Source organism: Callithrix jacchus, chromosome 6, assembly GCF_049354715.1.
Source record: "Callithrix jacchus isolate 240 chromosome 6, calJac240_pri, whole genome shotgun sequence".
In the NCBI taxonomy this organism is placed as follows: domain Eukaryota; kingdom Metazoa; phylum Chordata; class Mammalia; order Primates; family Cebidae; genus Callithrix; species Callithrix jacchus.
Genome location: NC_133507.1, coordinates 79,838,297 through 79,862,594, shown reverse-complemented (window position 1 = coordinate 79,862,594; position 24,298 = coordinate 79,838,297). Strand labels below are relative to the sequence as shown.

At 37.1% G+C, this 24,298-nt stretch overlaps 1 long non-coding RNA gene across 6 annotated transcripts in view; it reads left to right on the top strand.

Annotated features, from left to right (window-relative positions):
- The window catches only part of LOC118154590 (uncharacterized), a 56,420-nt gene that overhangs the window by 11,858 nt on the left and 20,264 nt on the right, over window positions 1-24,298 (top strand). The window contains exons 4-7 of one of the 6 annotated variants that reach the window (XR_013519344.1): window positions 4,431-4,509; window positions 14,008-14,366; window positions 15,401-15,530; window positions 16,609-16,672. This is a non-coding gene — a long non-coding RNA (uncharacterized LOC118154590). Of the gene's footprint in view, window positions 1-4,390; window positions 4,510-14,007; window positions 14,367-15,400; window positions 15,531-16,608; window positions 16,673-24,298 lie in introns of those variants that run through there. The other 5 variants (XR_004744670.3, XR_004744671.3, XR_004744675.3 and 2 more) reach the window with 5 other exon arrangements.

The following is a 24,298-nucleotide window of genomic DNA, read 5'->3' as shown; positions in this document are numbered from 1 at the left end:
AAAATCATGACTTGGATTTTATTTCATGCTAAAAGATTTGACTAGATGTTGCTTCCCATGTGGTCAGGCCAATTCTTAACTTACTATGACCCTCTGAGTAGCAAAATTAATATCTCCCAACTCTCTGAGATTAAAATTCTATGCAATTGATTTATTGTACAAAAACATGACTATTCTCCCCCACTGTACTAGTATGCTAACTTTAGAACTTGGAACTCCCAGGAAAATCATCTGGAATGTATAACTTTCCTTTTACCCATACTGTTTTTCGGTCTCATATTATCTAATGGCATTCTTATTTCCTATTGAATATATCTTTCTAAATATCTGTGAAAGATTAAAATTTGAAGGACAAATTTCAGAGAATTCAAATTCTGAAGGTCAACTGTTTGCTTAAATTAGTTTCCCCAATAACTGCTAAATTAAGTTTAATTCATTCTTAAATATTATTATGTATCCCCTCATGCCATGCCAATGAACCAGCTGTTTTTGAAAAGGCCAGAACTTCATCTCTAGATTTTATCTGAGCAAGTTTTCCAGAAGAGATCATTCTAGAATGAATCATACCTGCTGGTCTCCTCTTCATGTCTAAAAGAAGAACTAGAAATAATTTGATTTTGTGAATAAATAGTGGCTGACAAGACCTACATTGTTGCTGAAATCCATTATTTCAAATATCAGAGCAAGGCCTATGGTTTTCCCTTCTGGAGGCACAGTATGGCCAGTATCATTTCTTACTTGAGCACTAAGCAGGTCTATTCTCTTGACCCTGAGCAATAATTTTAGAGGATTGTGAACTTTTTCAAATGTGACTAGAAAAAAATACTAGGTACAAATACAACAATAGAACTTTGGAGGATTTCCAGGCTTTGGACAGTACCTTGAATAAGGCATGCATTTTTAAATATGTACAGACCAATTACCACAAGAAGAGAGGAAAAATAAAAAAAGGTTGTTTCTGAAATTCAGTTTTAAGAACATACCTGTATTTTTATAAAACTGATATAAAGACACATACATGTATTTGTTTTATTTATTTATTTTTTTAGACACAGGATCTCTATTGTGTCCAAGCTGGAGTACAGTGGCATGATCATAGCTCACTGCAGCCTCCAACTTCTGGGTTTAAGAAATCTTCCTGCCTCAGCCTCCTGAGTAGATGGGTCTGCAGGGGCATGTGACAATGCCTTAATAATTTTTAACTTTTTTTTAGAGACAGAGCTTTACTAGGTTGCTGAAACTGATCTCAAAAGTCCTGGCCTCAACACATATTTAATATTTTAGGAAACCTTTCCATTTTAAGTGAGTTCTTTTGAAATACAGATAGTTAATTTGTCTTGTTTTGAAATTTTGTAGAAAAAAATATTTTAAAACAAAGTATATACACACTTTAACTATACATGGAGTGATTTGTTAAAAGGAAGAAGTTTAGAAATTATTATTTTCAAGCTCCAATGGGTAGAAATACACAACACTTCTAAAATGACATCAGTTTTCTGACAGGGAAAAATGATAAATGATTTCAATAACTCTTAATCTATTCTTTGAATATTTCATGAGAAAAGGTAAATGAAGGTTGGAAAGAAATTGCCCTTCTTAGTCCAGAAGAGTACTAACAAATACTTATTTTGAATTTGATTTCTTTGTTATATTTCCCAATTTTTAAAACCATTTGGAAGGGTGCTACTAAGATAAACAGAGTCCTAATAATCTATGTTATAATTTACATATCTTAATAGTCAGTGTAGGTATAACTTAAACCAACTGAATTTTAGCTAGAATTCCATGCTTTCTGTTCCTGTATTTCACTAAGTCGCTTTAGGTTTTTACATTTAAAGTTGCTTATATCTTTCTATGTTTGAGTTCCTCTCATTCTAGATAATTCCATTTTCCACTTTTATGTAGTGTAGTTCATTTCAAAAATGAGATTTTTTGCATCTTTTCTTCTTAATCTTTGTCAGATTTTCAGGATTCAACAGGTGCTAAAATTGCAAATTTGATCAAGAGAATAAGTGGCATGGTATGAGGGGAAGTGTGTTTAGTATAAAATAATAAGATCTTCAAAATAACCCCATTTGGGGTTTTGTTCTTGTCACTATTAGTAAAGCTACACTGATGTTATTCTCTATAAAAATACCTTTTTCATTTTAAACAGAAGTTTACTTCTTTTATTTATTTTATTGTAAAATAATCATACTACGAAAAACATGTTAAGAGTATTGCTAGCCCACATAGAAGGAAAGAGCAGGAAATAAATGCAAGCAATGATAAATACCAAATTTAAAATGGTGATTCTGGGCAGGGAACTAAGTTGATACAACTGGAAAAATGTACACAGGGCCTTCAATTATTTAGACAAAATGTTATTTCTTAAGTGAGTTCTCTTTATAGTACTGCGTTTTGAATATATCCTAATACTGCATAAACTTGTAAACACACACATACATAGAATCAGCAAAGCATGTGAAATTTAGAGTAGCTCTGATTTTTGCCACATTCCTAAGGGTCACAAGGAACAAAGTCAGACTTAGCATCCAAGGACTGGGTAGCTTCATATCTCCTGCATGAGCAAGGGTGTGTTGAAAGGCAGTAGTAATGTTGCTAAAGCCTAAGATGCCACCACACTGTATGGGACAGTTTGGACCACTGGAGAAAGATGGGTTCTCAGTCAGCAAAGTGGAAGCACAAAAGGAGAGTTTATGGAGGTGCAACAGGGAAGTCCGAGTTACTCTCTCTCTCACGCTTTGCTCTGTCAGGCTTGGATTTCAGAATGGAGGAATGTCCTAGATGGTGAGTGCAACATGCCATCTTCTATAGTAAACCAACCCAGGAGCTACAAAGGATGGAATTACCTTACGCCATTTCTTTTTTTTTCTTTTAAACTTTATGGCAGAAATAATCTCTGTAAACATGTGAGATCCATTACCTAGTGTTATGTTATAGTTCGGGCTTATTTCTTTTTATTACCCAAAAGCCTATAGTAAGGTATTGTTTATTCTCTCACATCATATGCCCAAAGGTGGGATCAGAGCCATATCTTAGCATCCCTATATTATTTGAAGACCATTATGTCTCCATCTTGTCTAAATAAAATGGCTAATACAAACCCATTTACAAGAATTAACACAAATATTTTTAAATAATTGTATTCCTTGAAAGTTGTGGATAAAGGAGACTTCGTGGATGTATCAATTTTTGAAAATACACTGCACAATAGCATTATTTAATAAATCAAGGAAGAGTAATCACTATTTGTAAGGCAAATAATCATGTCTTAATCTATCTTGTCTGCAAAAATTGATGTTTGTATATATTTATTTTTAAAATGCTTTACAACTACATTGGTGATGTTGACTCCAATTTTTGTGGGCAACTTGCCAGCACTTGTCAGCCAGAACTTCCTAAGGTAGTGAGCAATTGTGTAGTCAATTGTGTTAATACAAAAGCTTAACCAGTCACGCCAGGAGTCTGCTTTTATTGTACATTATCCAGTCAGAAAATCTATACATTGTATGTAGACTGAGCAATGGACAATTTCCTATTTTATTCTACCAAGTAGACTGAGCAATGGGCAATTTGCTATTTTATTCTACTTGGTACAGTAAAATAAATAAAATAGTGAGGGGGTCATTCTCTATTCTAATTAACCAGGGACAATTAGCAGGGACTTAGACTCCTTAGGCAAGGAAGTGAGGGGAGAAGACTGGAAAAGAAATTTACAGGAGCGTTCTCCAAACAACAATACTCCTACCACCTAGGGCATCAGGATTCCATTTGCAGTACGTGTTACCTGGGACATGTGTTTAAAATGCAGCTTCCAGTAAAATAAATAAAATAGTGAGGATAATAATTAAATAAATAAAATAAAATTGTGAGGATAATAATTCTTTTTTGACGAAGTAGCGAGCATAATAATTCTTTTCTAATTAAAAACTGGAATCCCAGAAGCAGCAAGCAAAATGGTGAAGAGACCACAATATAGTCCAGACCATCCCAAGTAATAAGGATAATTCTTTCCTGATTAAAAACTGGAATCCCAGAAGCAGCAAGTAAAACTGTAAAGAGACCATAATATAGCCCAGACCATCTGACCATTTCACTTGACCTCAGCTAAGAGGCTGACAAGCAATTACCTGTTTCATATCATTGCAATATGGATTATTCTCTCACCAAATAGATCTTGTGATCATATGCATGTATTGTTCAACTGTCAAAAGAATTATATTATTTTTAATTAATTTATTCATTTTCTAATTAAAGTTTGGAAGAAAACTTCTCTAAATGCTCATATTTTATGATGTATAGGGTATTAGGCTGTGCTAATGAACTCAAAGTAATCATATTTCTTAAAGTACAGAACTTGACTTAACAAAGTTTTTCTCTCTACCAGGCAATTGTGAGAAAAGTAATTTTATTTTCATTCTTAAAAGGACTTCATGCATGAGATTGCCACTTCACAGAGAATTTATCAAACATGGACAAACTTATTTTTAATCATCATGTTGAAAGGTAAGTTAAAATAGCATATAACCTATACATAAGAAGCAAGATAAATACTCCAATTGTAACCTAACTGAAATGTCCCACTATAAAGGGCAAAGGGTTTTCACCTGTAGTTTTTGCCTGTGATGGCTACCCCTAGGCAAACTGTTTAAAAAGACAGCATCTTCCAGTAAAAATTATAGTATAGATAGTTTGTTGGTATTTCAAAAGTAATAAATCACACATATCTAACATTTTAATGAAGTTTCATCCTTCTTAAGAAGTTTTTGATTATATCCATCTTATTCATTTTAGTACTTACCTATATACACTGCAAGCATGAATGTTCTTGTGATTAAAAATTCTTCAAAACTACCTCTTATTGTTTGTTTTTTGTTTTTTTGAGACAGAGTCTTACTCTGTTGCCAGGCGCCAGGCTGGAGTGCAGTGGCGCAATCTCGGCTCACTGCAACCTCTGCATCCCAGGTCCAAGCAATTCTCCTTCCTCAGCTCCCTGTGTAGCTGGGACTACAGGCGTGCACCATGATGCCCAGCTAATTTTTGTATTTTAGTAGAGACAGGGTTTCACCATGTTGGCCAAGATGGTCTCGATCTCTTGACCTCATGATCTGCTCACCTCGGCCTGCCAAATTGCTGGGATTACAGGTGTGAGCCACAACGCCCGGCCTTATTGTGATTATTTACAGAGAGTTACTGGAAACTGGAACTATAGAATGATAAATTTAGGAAAATGTGTTGTATATATTTAAATACCATATGATCAATTTTCACAGCTAACATAGTACGTCTTGTTATGTTACAAATGTTAAAAAATAATTAATTTTCTATTAATGAGATTCTTGGGCAAAAAGTTAAATTGTAGAAATGTCACAGGCATTCAAAACTTTCCTTTTTTACTTATGTCCTCCATTTACTCATGTCTCCTCTTAGTGTTACATCCATAGTTAAAAACGCAGACTTTGAGTCGGGCAGACAGACTTGGGTTCCAATTCAGCTCTTTTTGAGCTGGTTTATTTACCACTCTGATCCTCTAAGTCTTCATTTGTAGAACATTAATAATAATGCCAACATCATGGGGTTATTGTGAGAAACTCCCCCTTAATACATCTGAAATGTCTAACTCAGATCCTGCCAGGTAGAACATACTAACAAGGTGAACATACTGAATCACCCTTTAGGAAGGAAGACTCCTACCATTAGGAAGTCCATAGTGGAAGGTAGTCACTGTAGAGGAAGTTGGCAGCAAAGACAGTAGCATCACTTCCACCCCTGCTACCACACCAGATGCTTTTTTCTCTACTCAAAAGTGTTCACAAGAAAAATTTCTGATATAATTCTGAGGGCATACACAATGTAGGGACTCAGGAGTAATTGCTGTTCTCAGAGATATTTATATTTGAATGAGTGGAAATCAAAAGAATGACATGAAATTTAAAATGGTATTAAAAAAAGGAAAACCTAATACAGAATTTCAGGCATCAATGAAACAAATAACCAAGGTACCCTGTAAATTCATGCTCTAATAGTTCGAATTTTTTGCTTATTGTGACTTTCTTGGTTAGGAATTATTTCATTACAAAGAACAGAAAACTACATATGTGATATCAAGAAAAAAATAAAGGTAAGGATTTATTAGGAGGAATCAATGCTATCTCGTACAAACCAAGGGCAGGACATATTTCTCTACTCATATGTGTTTAATTTTTTTCTTTATGGAGTCTGTCCTCTGTTTTCCTTGGCTTATGGGCCAAACATGATCATGCCAGTCCTGAAGTATTTTAAGAGACTCTGGGAGTGTCATTTTTTGTACCTCTCTCCTTCCATCTGCCACCTTGTAACTCTGTCTTAGGTCAGCAACTATCTGCTAAAGTAGTTGAAACCCATCTGCCTTCAATGTAAGATAGGCAATCTAAATTGAGCCTAAATATTACATCCATTTTTGGCATATACTGTAATCTGCCTGGAAAATAAGAAGCCACAGTTTTTATTCCTCTTAAGCTAGTTTCTTCTTTTTACACACTTGTTTTAGGGGCACGGGAGTGGCGTTAACTTTTTGTTTTACTCATACCATGTGGGTGTGTTCTCTGTAAATATACCTTTATCCATATTTGTATCTACATCTGTGTCTATGCCTGTGCCTATATCTGAATCTGTCTATCCATCTGTATATCTGATGCAGGACTTTTTGCTCCTTAGTTCAGCTAAATCCAGGTTCTTGTCTCACAACCAGGAAAAATTAGGCGTGTGAACACACTGAAGGGGGAGGAGGGTGGAATTTATGAAGCCAGAGGAAAGCTGTCAGCAAAGAGAGGAGTCCTGCACACAGGTTCCCATCTCACAAATTGAATACCAGGTCACCACACACAAGCCGAAGAGTCAAGGCTGTTCCCCTGCATAAGGAGCGAATTCCTGGTGGCTCTACACCATCTTTAAATGTGCCTGAAGGTCCTTAGTCTGAGCCACTGTTCACTGCATGTGTTAAGGAATGAAATTTTTCACTGTGGGCATGTTTAGGCAAGCCCCTGGTGCACAATGACCTGGGCAGGTCAGAGATTCTCCAGGGACCCTCACTTAGCTGCTTAGGCATTTATCTGTCTCTTACCACTATCATATCTACATATTTTACTTCCAACTCTGGGGCTAGCAAATTAATCTTTAATCAAAGAATGTACTTGCTTCTCTTGCTTCTCAGTGCCCAGGGAGACTGACGAGCCTTTGTGTCTCAATGACAATTCTCCACTGTGGCTCATGGGCCCACGTTGGTTCAGGGGCCACTCTCTATTCTAATTAACCAGGGACAATTAGCAGGGGCAGTGGGACTTAGACTCCTTAGGCATGGAAGTGAGGGGAGAAGATTGGAAAAGAAATTTACAGGAGCGTTCTCCAAACAACAATAATCCTACCACCTAGGGCATCAGGATTCCATTTTCAGTACGCGTTACCTGGGACATGTGTTTAAAATGCAGCTTTCAGGGCTCCATGTTTTCAACACGTTTGTTGAGGTTGAAAAGACTAACATGACACATTTTTACTTGTTGGTAAGGTTCCTATTCTTGAGTTTTGGTAAATAAAAAGATGTCTGAAATTCATCTTTTCAGTATAAAGAAGCATTTTCAGTAACATTTTCTGAGATTTTTGAGGAACTAACAAAATGAGAGCGGAAATTCTCTTAAAAAATGGTACATGAGGTTACACATTTGATTAAAGTGAATCATATAAGAAGTAACCCAAAGCTTAGTTATAGGGTTATTAGGATTTTATTATTCCTGGTAAATATTACTCAAAATTTAAACCATCTTTCATAAGATATTTTCTTGAAACTTCAGTTTCCTTTATTGTAACCTAATAGCAATAATGGATTATGTCTAACTGTGGACAACAACCCAAATAAATATTTCTGGTGAGTACTTTCCAGTGTCATCCTAGCATGACAGCTTAAAAATATTACCTGAAAAACATTACCTGCTTGCTATGAAAGATCAAAAGAAAAATTACTAGCTCTGTGTATTTCTGGATAAGAAATCTAGTTCTAAAATTACTTATGACCATCACCTACGTAAAGAACTAAAGGGATTCAGTAAAGTAAGTGGTAACGTTACACATTCATTTGGCAAGATTAAACGATGAAAGATAATCTTCTTTTCCAATATATCAGTAAGTTGCCTAACAACACGCAGCTAAAAAGTGATAGAGTCAGAATGCAAACACAGGCCTTCTGCTTCCAAAGTCCATTAACTCTTCAGCCCACGAGGCTTTTTCATGCATTTTTTTCCTCCAAATCCTCTAAGATCTGTTTCTTAGAAACTATGAGGACCCATTTACTGCGTTGCTAATTATTGAACAAATTTGGATAAACCTAGAGTCAAATCATTTATTCCTTGAAACATGACACATGGCTATATGTAGTGGGCCTTAGCCAAGTTGTTTCTCTAAGCTTCAGTCTCATCAACTGAAAAAGACAGTAATAATGGGCTCAATTTCATTAAAATTCAAATGCAAGATGTATGTGAGGTGCCTTGCACAGAGGCTGGCAGGTGAGAACCACTCAATAAATCTTAGCTACTACTTCTCTACTTAGAAAAGGTGGACATAATGCAGTTAGCAATAAGGTGTTCAATGGGTGCTCTATCACCATGTGTGTGCTCATTTTTAGATAGGGAACATTTATTTAAAAACACCTAGTGATGTCATGGAAACTTGGGATGTAGTTATGATTAACACTATTATTTCCCCTAATAAATTTTTCTTATAGATATTCCTTTTCCAAGGATAGCTAAGTAAACTAATAGGGAAATAACTGATGATGAAGATAGACAGATAGATAGATAGATAGATAGATAGATAGATAGATGATAGATAGATAGATAGATGATAGATAGATAGATAATAGATGATATAGATGAAATAAACACATAAATATATAAACATGAATGCATACAGTACAATTAATAGTCGTGTAACTTTTAGTGGAGTGTCTTATGTTTTTCTAGTTGTTTGCAAAGGCATTTTTTTGAATGACAACTTAAGTCCTTTTCTAGTTAAAGGACTCAAGGAGCATACATTGTTTCTCTTCTTAAAAAAATACATTTAATATTTTTATATATGCAGTCCTGCAACCTTCCCCAGACCTACTTTAAATTTATTATCTGACTGGATCCTGGACCTTTTTTACAGCTGAACAACCTGGAGAAATTTCTGCTTTCTGGAGGGAAGCACTGCCTGAGATATAGAATGTTTAAATGCTGTTCCACCTCTCTCAATTTTTAGAGCTACTGACTATTTAACACTTACTTCTCCCTGTGTCTGTGTGCTGTCTTCGTCCCCCCACACATTATCTTTGAAGGATTCCTGAGCTACAACTCCTCCCCGACCCTCTTCTCCAATATTCTGAGGTGGTTTCCCTATTGTTTCCACTGCCAGCCAGCAGATTTTCCACTTGCAGAAAGGAGAGGAGAAAAACTGAACTGCGGTCCAGCCAGCTTGCCTTCCACAGCTAGTTCTTTGTGTCTGATAGAAGGGAAACTTCTGTCTGCTATGGTTTATTATTTTGGAATTGTGCTGTAAACATCCTCCTCCAAATACACCATACAGAAACACATCTAATGTTAACTTCAGTTTGCGTCCCTTGGTACCTGGGCTGCTTTTTGGCATTACAGGTTGAGTTGACAGTGGCTTCCCTTAGTGGGGCTAAATTACATGGCACAAAGAGTTGTCATGAAGACCATGTGTTTGGAGAGGGCTTGTGCTTGCTGAGGAGTCATAAATGTGACATGTAAGTTCTAAAGTTTCCTAAGAAGTGTTAATATTTAAGAGTAAATCCAGGAATTTGTAAATCAGTGGTTTTACTTTGAACAGAGCTCCAGCCAGTTGTAACGTTGGTGAGTAAATTGGCAGCTTGTTTACTGTTGTTTCCTCTTTTTGAAATTTAACCTCCTGGAGAAACAGCAGCCTGGGCTGTTGTATGTCTCAACACAGACCACCAAAAGAGGCCACTTAAAATTGTTTTTTGATCTGGAGTACCAATTCCCCTCAAGCAACTTTCTTTTTCTTCTTTTAAATCATTTTGACAGGACATCTTTGCTGGGTGGAATTTCTGTGCACTTTGAAAAGCTGAGGGCAGAGCATGTAGGATGGAACATCCACTCTTGGGAGTTTCCTTGAACTTGCATTGCAGGGAAAGAAAGTTCTTCAATATGTAAAAAACAGTTTAAAAACTGCCTTTTTAAAGCCAGTTCTATGATGTTAATTCCATACTTTTCAGTCAGACTTTTTGATGTTGTTTTTGAGCCCCTGAGGACTTAGAATTAGCTGCGTTTGAATGATTAATAGTGATAGAGGTAATGATTATAATAATTCAAGTCATTGGAATAAATGTGTTTAATATATCACAACTTTATCATTTTTACATTACAAACTAAAGCTTACCATTTGCTTCAAAAGAAAAGTTTGTGGGGAAGAAGTAGGCTTTGAAAAGAAATCAGTTCTATGATATTCACACCCTAAATAATACAATGACTCATGATATTTCTCTTGGATTAGAATTGGTTTGACTCTTTCTTTACCACAAGAAACACACCATACAACTAGTCAGAACCTACATTTTTGGCTTCCTTCTTTGTCTCAAATGTCAATTGAGAATTCCGTAGAAAAGAGATGTTTGAGACACTCAACCATGTTGGTAAAGTAATGTTTTGTTTGGAAATATCACAAACTGCTACTTCAAAGTGCTTAATGAATGGCTATGTGTGTGTTTCTACAGATTTTTAAGGAAACTAAAGACAGGAAATACAAACCTACGCATTAAAGAGTTATGCCAAATGAAGTGCGCTGTCCTTTTTTATAAAGAAATTCTCTGTCAAGAGTCTGCCAAAACCCTATTGCAAATGAACATCACGACTTCTCCTAAACAAATCAAGAAATCCTGTAAATGGATGCCCAGTGTTTGCATATGAATTGCCAAGAAATCACTGCCCACGGGACAGAAGTAGGAGAAAAAATTATATTGAAATGTCTGTATATGGGCATACCAACATCTTGCAGTTCAGACCATGGCTTCAAAGCCATGATGATCCCTCATTTATAGAGCCTTTAAATAGCAGGCAAACAGTGGCTCAGACAAAGGAGGAATTTCATAATATCTAGTTTCTTGTGGACAAAGAAATGTTGGGGTCTCTTTTTTGAAAACCTGGAAAAATGTATTTTAACTTATTTTTCTATCTAGTTCAGTTTCATTTGGGGGCTCAGAAGCTAAACAATTCCAATTATTAGAATAATAATCTCACGGATTTTTATTTTTAAAACAGTACTTAATAAGAAAAAAATTAGTAAAACATTTTTTAAGCAGAATTTCATTGACCATCCTTGTGATAGGCAGCATGCCAACTACCTTTAATACTTCCCAATACACTTAATATTTTGAATCCATTTGAGCTAGGTAACTTAGTTCTTATTTTATAGAAACTTAATACATTTTTTAAAGAGTTTAAGAAATTTGTCTCAAATTATTTGACTAGCCAATGGCAGGTCTGGATTTTGAACAAAATTTTGTCTTACTTGAAATACTGTGCTGCTCTTTAAGATTATAGTCTAATGAGTCCCTTATGTCAATAATAAGGAAAAGCATAATCTTGCTTGAATCTGAAATGGAAATTAAACCTACTTATGATATAACTTTATCCATGGAACAAAATTAGTATGTATTTGAAAAAAATATTTTATACCTTCTTCTATAATCTCTCGTGCTATTGTGGTGGCATAATTGCTTCTACTATCTTTAGTCTTAATCTGATCAAAGGCCTACAAATATCAGGCATAGATGCTGCAACCATTTATCCCTTGCTCATGTTAGGCATCACTAGTAGAAAACAGCACCTTTTATAGAGGATAGCCTCAGCCTCATACTTCTCAGAACAATGCTCCGGATCAGCGTTACCAATAATCTGAGTTTTACAATTCTCAAAAACATATTTGTCATTGAGGATCCATGTCATTCTGCACATTGTTATCAGAATAATTACCTCAAAATATTGCTTTCCTATCACTGTCCTAATCAAAATCAGTCAATGGCTCAATACTGCCTACTACTTACAATCAGGTCCCTTAGCTTTTACTAGATCTTCCCAAAAACTTCTTCTGGGTCTTTTCTTCCCATTTCTTTACTCTTTTGCATAGATTTTTACCTCTCCTGCTCTGAAGTTTGTATTCTCTTGCTGTTTGTGTGTTTATTCTCTAAGAATGTTGCTTTGGGCCAGGCGTGGTGGCTCATGTCCATAATCCCAGCACTTTGGGAGGCCAAGGCGGGTGGGCCACCCGAGGTCAGGAATTAGAGACCAGCCTGGCCAACATAGTGAAACCCCATCTCTACTAAAAATACAAAAATTTGCCAGGCATGATGTCAGGTGCCTATAATCCAAGCTACTTGGGAGACAGAGGCAGGAGAATCGCTTTAACCCAGGAGGTGAGCTGAGATTGTACCAGTGCACTCCAGCCTGGGCGATAAGAGTAAGACTCCATCTCAAAATAAATAAATACATAAATACATAAAAGAACGTTGCCCACTTTATTCTTCTGTGGTGAGAAAATCACACCAATCGTTTCACAAATTCCCAACTATTAAACAAAACCAATTTCATCATTTTCCAAATTCTCAAAATTTGATGAAAGCAAGATCAATAGTTGATTTGCCAATCGACTACAACAGCCGCCCCCCCAAAAAATTAAAGAAGGAACCTTAACAATGATACATATGCTTTATAAATACTCCAATTTAAAATTTTTTAAACTGTATATTATTTCTTAAGCTTTTGACATAGGGGCATTTTTTCCTATGATCAAGAGTCTGCTAATAGGAATCCTACAGCATCTTTCTTGCATACAATTCATCTATAATGCATCCTCCATGATTCCCAGTCTCGGTTTATTTAAAATAGAGCAAGCAGCTTCCAAATATTGTGAGTACAAAGACTTCTTATTCTGATTTCTGTCCCTAATTTTTAAAATTTTTCTGATTTCTGTCCCTAATTTTTAGAAAGTTTTCTTGCAATATTTAATTCATTAGCAATTGTTTTTTGTCATTCACATTTAAAACTCTTCATAATGCAATCAATTTAGCTTTCGTACAAAAAACCCCATACCTCCATTTATGTGCCATATTTTATTGATTTATGTTACATGATTTTAATAACAAGTGCCACTGACAGTTTGGAACAAACACTTGGGCTGCACACTGCTCATGTGGCCCTAGCAGAGGGGTGCAGGGTAGATCTGAGCAGATGGCATGCTATGACAAAGGTCAGCATATTTGACGGGGTGAATGAAGATCTGAATTTCTTCCAGAGTACTGGTTAAGTGGATGGTGAAGAGAAAGACTTCTCATTTATATTTATAGTCTATCTCATTACTCAACTTTGATTATACACTGCTTTTTGGGTGATGATTATCTTTCCCAAGTAAACTGTTATAGTTGACTCCAGAGACATAGTTTACAGTTCCTTTAGGTCCTTCCTCATAGCAAAGCATAGCGATATTTTACAGAATATATACATATGTATATAAAGCATTCAGTACATTTTCTTTGCTCCTTAAACTCAAATAGCAAGGTGAAGTGAAGAGGCTTTTTAGAGCTGCACAGAAGAGAAACATTCCAAAGGTTCACAACTTGAAACAGCATACCATAATTTGGACTGAGACAACCAGACCATAGAAACATTTAGGAAACTAAGAATATGGTTCCTGCATTCAAATGTTGACTACATTATGGATATGATGTGGTGTCCAAAGCACAAAATGAATTAGTGGTCACTGGGGTAATTGTTTAAGTAAATAAATAAGATTTTTTTTCTCTGCTAAAATGTGAATGAAAATAACATTCTAGGAGATAAAAAATTTAAATAATATTAAATCATAATTTAATTGAAATAATATTCTAGAAGTTAAAAAATTCTTTAAAACCCTTTTTTATTGTCTAGTTATTGACAGATCCCTCTATCGTTTTCAACTTAACAGAGAAATGGAAACGCTGGGAGGTTTGTCCAAGGTCACAGATCAAGTGATCTATACATAGCCAACCAACCACAGGGCACCCAAAATGTTCTTACTCAAAAGACTTAATAGCTTCTACCAAAAATAACTGCTTCAGTCAAAGAGAGAAGGATAATTGCTACTTCCACAGACAACATAAGAAACCAGACTCATTTCAGCCCAGAAAGCAACATTAAATGACCACCCACACACCCCATCACATATTTATCTCCTCCAGCTGCAAGACCCTCTTCTCTTCGGCTTCTCACTGACCTAGAAAGAACTAATGAATAAGGTCTAAAACAGATGCAAAGGCAGTCCACATAAGAAGTATACTGCTGCGGGTAAGCAAAAATGTAATCTCTGGGTCAGCTCTTTCTTGCTCACTACTGCTTTAGTCAAGAAGTCCAGCCAGCTCTTTGCAGGGACTGTGGTGACGCCACATCTGCCAATGCAAATACCTGGCTGTGCAGGACAGGAAACCTCAGCCAGACCTCAAAAAGTCCTCAACTTAGGCACAGGCAACCCTTGGCTAGCACTCATTTAACTCCTTTTTTGGTCTGGGCAATGAGCTATTGGTGTTTCCTCAGGCAGTCATGATTGACCAGATGTGTAAGTTGTGTCAGATGCCCACACTTAAAAAGTGATCTGGCATAAGCGCTTGAGATTCATTCATTGTAGGTACATTTCTTTAAAACAGAGGTCAAAAACTGGTGGCTCACAGTCCTATTCAATCTTTAAGTGGGCTTTTTGTGCCTGTATGGCTGTCTACTTACTCACTTTTTAAAAAATTTAATTTCATTTAGATGGGCAGTTGTCAGTTTCTATGGTGTAAATACTCTCAGAGTTTGGGAGAGGTGCAGTGTTTCTACCATACAGTTATGATAGAAATAAACTCAAATGCATATATAATGGTCAAATACAGTAACATAATTATTGATGTGTTTTGAGTATAACTTTTAAAAATAAATGTAATTTCATTGTAAGTTTTTATAATTTAAATTTTCACAATGGTTGTGTTTAATAATCAGCTCTCAAAATTCCGCAAATGTAACATTTGATGCATGTGAGTCAGGATAAACCCAGGGCTTCACATGCTTGGATGATATGTCATGACAATAGCAGCCATAGCATATAGTGTTTCAGGCTCTAGAGGCTGATTTTAAATCCCAGCAGTTTCATTTACTAGCTGTGTGAGCTTATACAAATTACTTAACTACACAGAACCTTGAGTTTCTCAGATGGAAAAACAAGTTAATGTTTATTTTGTGTTTATAGTGAGGAATAAAGAAAATAATATATATGAATGGCTTAGTGCTAGATTTGGCACCTAATAATCACTCTGTGAAAAATGAACATGTATTTATTTTAACTCTAGGTAGAAATTACTTCATCAGATTTTTTTTGCTACTACCTCAAAGACCTAAAGCAGCACCTCAAAGAAACGAGAAATTTCATGAGTAAGGGAAGGAAAGGAACCGGGAGATCAGAAAACACCAGGATGAAAGGTAAGATGAAGGCACCAAGAAAGAACGAGAATAAAATAGGATCAAAAGATACAGAATTAGAATAACAGAGAGTAAAAAACGCTGTTGGTTTTCCTAGTGCAAACCACGTCTATCCTATACATTAGAGGGTCATCTTCAATTTCTCACAAAAGTTGTATAATCTCTGCATAAATTACTAAAATAATTTCTTGAAAGAATAGCACCAAATACCAAACAATCCCACCGCATCTCTTTGGCTTGAATAATTAATGTTAGACATGGAACCCACACTCAACCAGTTAGATGTTCTTGTCTTAAAATTTGGAATTCATACCCAGAGACTGAAGTGAGCCAGTGTTGAGTTCTGCCAGTCGGGCAGCTCTGACTGGCCGTGAGAACACGAGGAAAGAAAGCCAGTCTCCAGAGTTGGAGAGAAACAAAGTCACAGCACACAGAAATGAATATAGCCATACAGAAAAAAGAAAAACAGAAGACAAATGATGACTTTTCTTTCCTGATTTTCTTTCCCGGCTGTATCCCTTAAGTTTGCTTCTGTGAGATAAGCCAGTTTCCTTCCCATAAACTTCTCTACCTAAGGAAACTTGGGTGGATCTCTTTTTCTTACAGCCAAATGATTCCTGACCAAATCATCCCTGCTGGTTCTCAAGTTCTGTGAAAATATACAAAAATCACAATATTTGTAAAATCACGGAAGCCTGAAGGCATGTGATTCTAGTCCCTTGGAATTACATATGGCCAATGGAGTCCACAGAAATAAATAACTGGCACAGAGTCCATATTTAACTAGTAAATGAGCTATTCCAAAGCTCGGCTCAGCTCAGCTGGGCCCTAGGCAACGCCATATTCCTCTGCACTGAAACTAAAATGGCATGGTTCTAATTTTGGAGTGGCAGCATGCTCAAAATGCCCTGACACAGTTCTCAAAGGCCAAATCCCATTTTCTTTTTGTCTACTGTCTCATTTTATGAATGTCAGAACAGAAGAGAAGCAGGAAGCTGGTCTACTGAAAGACAAGGTTAAAACAAGGGCTTTGAGGTCAGATCAACCCGTGTTCAAATCCTCACTCTTTCCCTGACAGGCTGTGTGAATATGGGCAAGAGCCGTGACCTTTCCAAGCCCCAGTTACTCTTTGAAAGGTGGAGATAAATAAAATTATCTAATTGAATGCGTTGTTGGAGAATTAAATAATATAATGCATACTGGTCCACCTCAGTGTAGTGAACATTCACTGAATGTTAAATTGTTGAACATTTAAATGTTAAAATGTTGAATTGTTCTTGATCTTAGGATTGTCAATGATAATTGATCAGGCAGGAGTAAAGGATTAATTCCAGTGGGTATTTTCACCTGAGGTTGCAAGGATTTCTTTCCTCAATGTAAGTTTTTATCATCAGTACCAATATCTACACATGTATCTTTCCACCTGTTACCAACTGGCCCTTCAAATATACTTACCAAACTGTTTAAGGATATGAATGACTTCAGTTGAGAATATCATTGGGATTTAATGTGCTTTGAAAATGGAAACTTTCACACTCAGTGATTAAAAATTTGGCACTTAATGTAATCAACCGGGAATGTTAACAGTCAGCATTAAAACACACAATACCTATCCTGGAGCTTCTATAAGGCACAGCTAACAATAATCACCAGCCTTGCAGTTCGTATCAGGAAATACTGTGTAAGCACAGCTACACTTCATTAATGCAGAAGAACTAAACTGTTTTCAGCTAGAGGGAACGTGTAATGCAACATAAGTAAGTAAGTGGAGATTGATCCACCTACACCTACACACTTTAATGGACATTATTACAGCTTTGAAATTCCATGAAGGAGTGTTTATTAGCAAGATCAAGCTAATTGAGGGCAGTGATTCTCAAGCTCCTATGGCATAAGGATCAACATGACGACCTTAATAAAAGTATCTTTTCGCAAATCTCTCCTCCAGAAATTAAAATTCAGTGATTCTGTAGTGCTGACCAATTTACATTTTTGTCAAACTCTGCAGGTAATTATAATCCGAATAATCTTGGAAGAACTCACTCTGAGAAACATTGATCTAGAAACTCAGATTGAGTAACATTTTGCATAGAAAGGAAGAAAAGGCTTTGCAGAGAGAGCTCTTCTCAGCAGGCTGGGAATGGAATGCAAATCTAAGCCTTAGAGAAAGTTAAAAAAAAACCCAAACAAGTCAAACTAGGCAAGTATTTTCAATTAGTTTTACCTTGACTCTCACTGAACCTTAGAGGGTAGATTCTGTGGAAACACCAGGTGTTAGTGTTAGTTCAGTCTGTCCCAAGGGAATGTAATGTCTAATGTGGAACAGCAGAAGAATAAAGGAATCCCAGTTTCAATAAATCATTCAGTGGACAAGAGAGGTATTTTTTCAATAATGTGTAGATATAAATAATCAAACATACATTTCTGCAATAGTGATTACCAATTACTTATTTTAATAACATCTCAAAAAATGAAGGGGTTCTAAATTTCAGTGATAATACATTTCATCTGATACACTGTTGTTGAGTCTACAAGGGAAGGGAAGTAGCAGTAAAACCTTCTGCAATAGGTTGGACTGGTGTTCCCTAGTAATAACTAACTTTGCAACTTTGGGCAAGTTGTTTCACCACTCTGAATCTCAGAATGTACTTGATAACTTGAAAGTTCCCTTCTGTTCCACTGTTCTGCAATAAACTGCCTACTATGAGCCAGGCACTGTTCTAAGCACTCCACTTAGAAACGAACCTATTTAATCCTCACAATCACCCGATGAAGTATGTGCCCATACTTTAAATAATCTCCCTTTATAGACGAGCATAGTAAAGAACAAGAAGTTTAAGTAGCCTGCCCAAGGTCATTGTGATGGTTTATCTTATATGCCAGCTTGGCTGGGATATAATGACCAGATATTTTGTCAAACATTCTGGATGCTTCCATGAGGGTGTTTTGGGGATGAGATTTATATTGAAATCGGTGGACTTTGAGTAAAACAGATTGCTCCCATAATGTGGGTAAGCCTCGGCCAGTCAGTTAGAAGGAAACCTGAATAGCACAAAAGACTGCCGTCCCCAGAGTAAGAGGGAACTCTGCCAGCAAACTGCCTGTAAACTCCAACTGCTGTTCTCTCCCGAGTTGCCAGCCTGCAGCCTCCTCCATCAGATTTTAGACTCATCAAGCCTCCACACTCATGTAAGACAATACCTTAACATAAATCTCTTTTGCTTTCTTGCTCTCTCTAAATCCTATTGGTTCTGTTTATCTGGAGAACTCTGACAAAAACAGTCACACAGTAGTATGGTGGTAGAGCCAGGCTTTGGTCCCAGGCAGGCTAACTCTGCAGGTGGTGGATGAGGACTATTCTGTGTTTCCAGAGATTAGGCAAGGATTCCTTTTAAGAATTCAGATGCTGGGCGGCCGGGCATGGTGGCTCACACCTGTAATCCCAGCACTTTGGGAGGCTAAGATAGGTGGATCATGAAGTCAGGATATCGACAGCATCCTGGCTAACACTACGAAACCCCACCTCTACTAAAAATACAAAAAATTAGCCAGGCATGGTGGCAGGCACCTATAATCCCAGCTACTCAGGAGGCTGAGGCAGGAGAATTGCTTGAACCCTGGAGGCAGAGGTTGCAGTGAGCCGAGATCATGCCACTGCACTGCAGCCTGGTGACAGAGGGAGACTCTGTCTCAAAAAAAAAAAAAAAAAAAAAAAAGAGAGAATTCAGATGCTGGCTGGGCATGGTGCCTCACACCAGTAATCCCAACACTTTGAGAGGCTGAAGCAGGTGGATCATGAGGCCAGGAGTTCAAGAACAGCCATGACCAACATGGTGAAAACACGTCTCTACTAAAAATACAAAAATTAGTTGGGTGTGGTGTCGCACGCCTATAATCCCAGCTATTCAGGAGGCTGAGGCAGGAGAATCACTTGAGCCCGGGAAGCGCAGGTTGTGGTGAGCCAAGATCACACCACTGCACTCCAGTCTGGCAACAGAACAAGACTCCATCTCAAAAAAGGAGAGAAAAAAAAGAATTCAGATGCTTCAGTGAATATAGACTCCTAAATAGCATTTGTTCTTTTTTTTGAGACAAAGTCTCACTTTGTCACCAGGCCACTTTGTCACTGTGTTGGCCAGGATGGTCTCGATCTCTTGACCTTGGATCACCACGTTGGCCAGGATGGTCTCGATCTCTTGACCTCATGATCTGCCCTCCTCGGCCTCCCAAAGTGCTGGGGTTACAGGCATGAGCCACCGCACCTGGCCAATAGTATTTGTTCTTAATGGCTTTTCTCTGGCTGTCTGCACTGATGATATCATTCAGTTGGACATACTAAAGTCATGCAAGCAGTGATTCGGAAGAACTTAACATCATCCATGTTTGATTAGAGTAAATTATGTGTTTGGGGCACATCCCTACCTTTCAGAGTTAAATGTAGGAAGTAACTACTTTCTTACAAAAAGTTATTTGTCGAAAGAGGAAAAAAAATTTCTAGATATAAGATAGTCTGACTTAGTGTGGCAGTTTTTCTCTTCTTAAATATTTAGCTTTCTCTCCACTCAGTAGACAGACACTGTTTTAAAAGTCTTGCAATCCCTGTTTGTAGTCGGTAGATTTCAAAATATCATCACTTTAAAATCTTATCTGTTTTATTTCTATTTAATTAAATGATAATAGGCTCTTTTGCTTCCTTTGTAATGTGTGCCTATATGTCAATACTCACTTTCCTTCTCAAGATCCCAGTTTAATCCTTGACCCTTAGATAAAGGTGACCCTAGAAACATGGCTATAAATTACCTCAAGAATGGATATCTTCAACCCAGTCAATTAGTAGCAACTGTCAAAGTATCCGGTAAGAAGGAAAAAAAGCTAAAGATATCCTGCATCTTTATTTTTATTTTTCTTTCTTTCTTTATTTTTGAGACGGAGTCTTGCCCTGTCCCTGACTGGAGTGCAATGGTGAAATCTGGGCTCACTGTGATCTCTGCCTCCTGGATTCACAATTCTCCTGCCTTAGCCTCCCGAGTAGCTGGGATTACAGGTGCACACCACTGCGCCCAGCTAATTTTTTGTATTTTCAGTAGAAACCGGGTTTCACTATTTTGGCCAGACTGGTCTCGAACACCTGACCTTGTGATCCACCTGCCTCGGCCTCCCAAACTGCTGGGATTACAGGTGTGAGCCACCACGCCTGGCCATATTTTTTTTTTTTTACTAGAAGTTAGTTTTGGAATTCTACAGAGAAGTTAACAAAGGTTTAAGAGAGTGAAGAGAGGCCCCTGCCTTCAAGTGTACTCAGTGTTAAGGACTGCAGGGCTCTCCTGGTAGCGGTCAGCCATCTCCATAGATGTGTCTAGTTTGAGCACCTAAAGGTTGACAACTCAGGAAAGTCAGAGTTCCTATAAATGAAGGAAACACTTAGCTAAGGTTCAAGATCATTGAGTTCTTTCTGGTTTTCATACATGGACTCATATGCTGTCTGTAACTTCCTTGACCCAAACTATTAACTCTGAAACATGAAACAGTGGAGGAAGATGAGGAAGACTGAGTTGTTCTGTTTTAGACACAGGATAAGTCATTGCAGCCAGATTCAATCAGGGCAAAAAGAGAAGAATTTGGAACAATCTGGTTAGTTTCCTTCCACCCGAATGTCTAGACACCCAAAGGGGTGTACAGCTTGGCCTCTCACTGTTCTTTTGACAGGCTTCTCTTCAAGGAAAATGTCATTGGTTATATGGTTTGCTTGTATTATCTTTGAACTTAATGTGTACTATTCTACCTTTGTCAACATTCATTCCCATTTTCTGTAAGCTTTAAACTATCCCAGATGCTGAGTAAATGTGAATTTGCTGGAATGTGGCTGGCCTCTGTAATCTGGTTGCACAATCACTACTCTCCCTCTCCAAATTCTGTATAAAGTCAATTTTAAGTGTGCATTGTCTGGGGCATTTATATCCTATAGCTTAAGACAGACGCCAAAAGTGAAAAAAGGTAACCTTGCCCTATTACTATTGGCGTCTATGCCGCTTAAAAGGAAAATGGACTCTCAAGTCTGAATGCTTATCTGCTGCTCTCAATCACTTAATGCTCCAAAGTGTATGCTCCCAATATCAATTCTTTAGTTGGCTGTCAAGGCACTTCCAACTGGGCATTTAGTTTCAAGTATGTTCTGTTCAGAAAACAGCCAGAGCTTCAAGGATGTCAATTTGGGTATTAAATATATGGATCCAGAGCAAAGTCATCTGATGCATACTCTTCTTCAGCATCATAGTGTGATCAACTTCCCTCTGTCCAAACTCTGCAGAGACACTGAGTGTCTTGTTTGGTAAAATTATACTTGAAAAAAAATGACACCCTAAATTGACTATGCAATACTGACAAGACATGGGCATAATAATAATGCATGGCCCATATACCTTTTTGCAGAGATTTAGGTATTCCTCCCCATCCTCAATCCTCTGCCGTATTTTTCACTTTTTTTTTTTTTTGCTTTCTTATATTAAGCTCTAAATATGAAAGGATGAGGAAAGCTACCACAAGAGCAGAGAGAACAAAGCAAATACAGGGAAGCATTAGCCTGGTCTCAGTAGAGAGACACAGTTTTGTGGATTGTTTATGAGGTATCCAGATAGGCTATGTTAACAGACCAAAGAAAGATTTAAAGAAATAACTCTGATAACGTTAAAAAACATAAGGTGGGCCTGGGGAAAATATTGCTTTTGTCCAAAACAAGATCGATACCACCTTTTAAAAGGAAGTTTTTGGAAAAAAAAAAAAAATCTCTACATGATGTATAAGCTTCCTGGAGCTTCCCAGTATCAGTGGCTCTGTCTTTATGCTGCCACTTTAATTGACTTTACCTCACTCTTTTTTTCCCTTTCGTTGATCAATCTTTTTAATGAGCAATTTTATGTAGTCAATTAGATCTAATTCTGTTGATAAAGAAAATTGAAAATAAACAAAGTCCTAAAAGTTCAGCTTAAGCTATTAAATAATGGATTAACCAAATAAAAACTATGCCATATTTTTGGTTTAACCACTTGTTTAAGTTGTATGTTAGTCTTTCTTCTATAGAAGTGAGAAACTTGATTAATGAAAGCTGTCCTCTGTGGAAAAAGAACTTAGTTGTTCCATATGTCATAAAAAGACTTGATTGGAACTGAGCTGACTATAATTCTTTCCCTTCTGGAGGGAAATATGAAATTCTTTCCACAGCTTTTAAACTCTGATCTCAAAGATAAATTAATTATTTTTAACTTTAGGATTTTTCTCCATTTGAGACCTATCCTTGCCAGGTGCACTCATGACTAGTGGAGGAGGCAGCTGCAAACCTTGTGTAAATTTCAGGATTTTGCACTTACCTGACTCCTCTGAGTAATACCCCACACACCTAAAACACCATTGTTAACAATGTAGTGGGTCTTTAAATCTTCTGAAGCTTCAAAAGCTATAATCAGTTCAAAACTGTAGCTTGATGAAAGGCCTGTGCATAAGGAAAATAATGCTAAAAAAAAATCTTTTGGAAAAAATCATAATTTTGCCTCAGGCTAGATCTGAAATACTAACCCACTCAGTTATACCTCTGAAGTTTAGAAGAGTGCTAACTGTGTTTTCATCTTGGATATAGAAAAGTGGTGAATTGCATTCAATTACTCCTTCCTTGCTTGGAAACAAAGCAATTGTGAAAATCTAATCCAATTGCATTCCAGCCAGTGCCCAGTGAAAAGATGCCCCTGGGGTCTTCGGCATCCTAGGTTCATTCACTACCCTTAACTGGCTTGTTGAACAAGGAGGTGTGAGTTTGGGAGTGGGTGGTAAAAATGAGTATGTTTGGCACAGCAGAGAGTTGTCCATCACTGGAAAGAGAGATGGTGAATATTGCTTCTAGGAATCTTCTTTTGCAATACGCAATGCAAGGAGAGCTGGTGATGGTGAATCGGGAATGTGGCCAGGGATACAGAAGGCTGGACTACTCAGGACTTGAGGAATGGGCTGTATCAGCCCATTCTGAATATACGCTGGGGATAAAAAGATGAGAGGCACACCTGGCTTAAATACTTACAGTATAGTGAGAGAGCTTTATAGGCAAGTAGGTGACTTTGCAAACTAATAAAATATGTACAGTAATATTTGAACTAGGCACAGAACTTAGAAGTAGTACTGAGCTGGGAGTAATGACTTCACTGTTCTGAAAACACGTTTGGGTTTCCTATGCATTAAGGTAAGATGAAATGATTATTCAGAATGTACAACTGACAAGAGATCTTAACACTCATGTACTCTGCCCTTTTATCTTGACTCTAATGCCCTCATTTTCAAATAGTAAAATATCATGTGTGTGTGTGTGTGTGTTTTAGGTGAAAAGGGTGTCGGAACCAAAGTTGTTTGTATCTCTGCTTCCCATCTCCTGAGAGAAACAAATCGTCCTTAGCTTTCTTTGCTATTACTTCCATTTGTGAGCAAATGTTTACTTCTACAGGCTTATGCTGATCACTAAGCCAGAATAAATGAAGTGGGAGCTGTACAGATCCATAACTGAGATGTGTAAGGGATTTGCACAAAAGGATACAGTTATTATTTAATTCCTCAAGGAAAGTATCATGTGTAAATGAGCCATTTTTTTGCATGACCTCAGCTGAGAAAAAGCTGGACTGAAAGAAATTGCAGAGACTTGGAAGAATGTCAGCCAGTTTATAAAAGGTATTTGGAAAATTATATAGTATTCATTTTGACACACTCCAAACACTGGATCTCACTATGCAGGA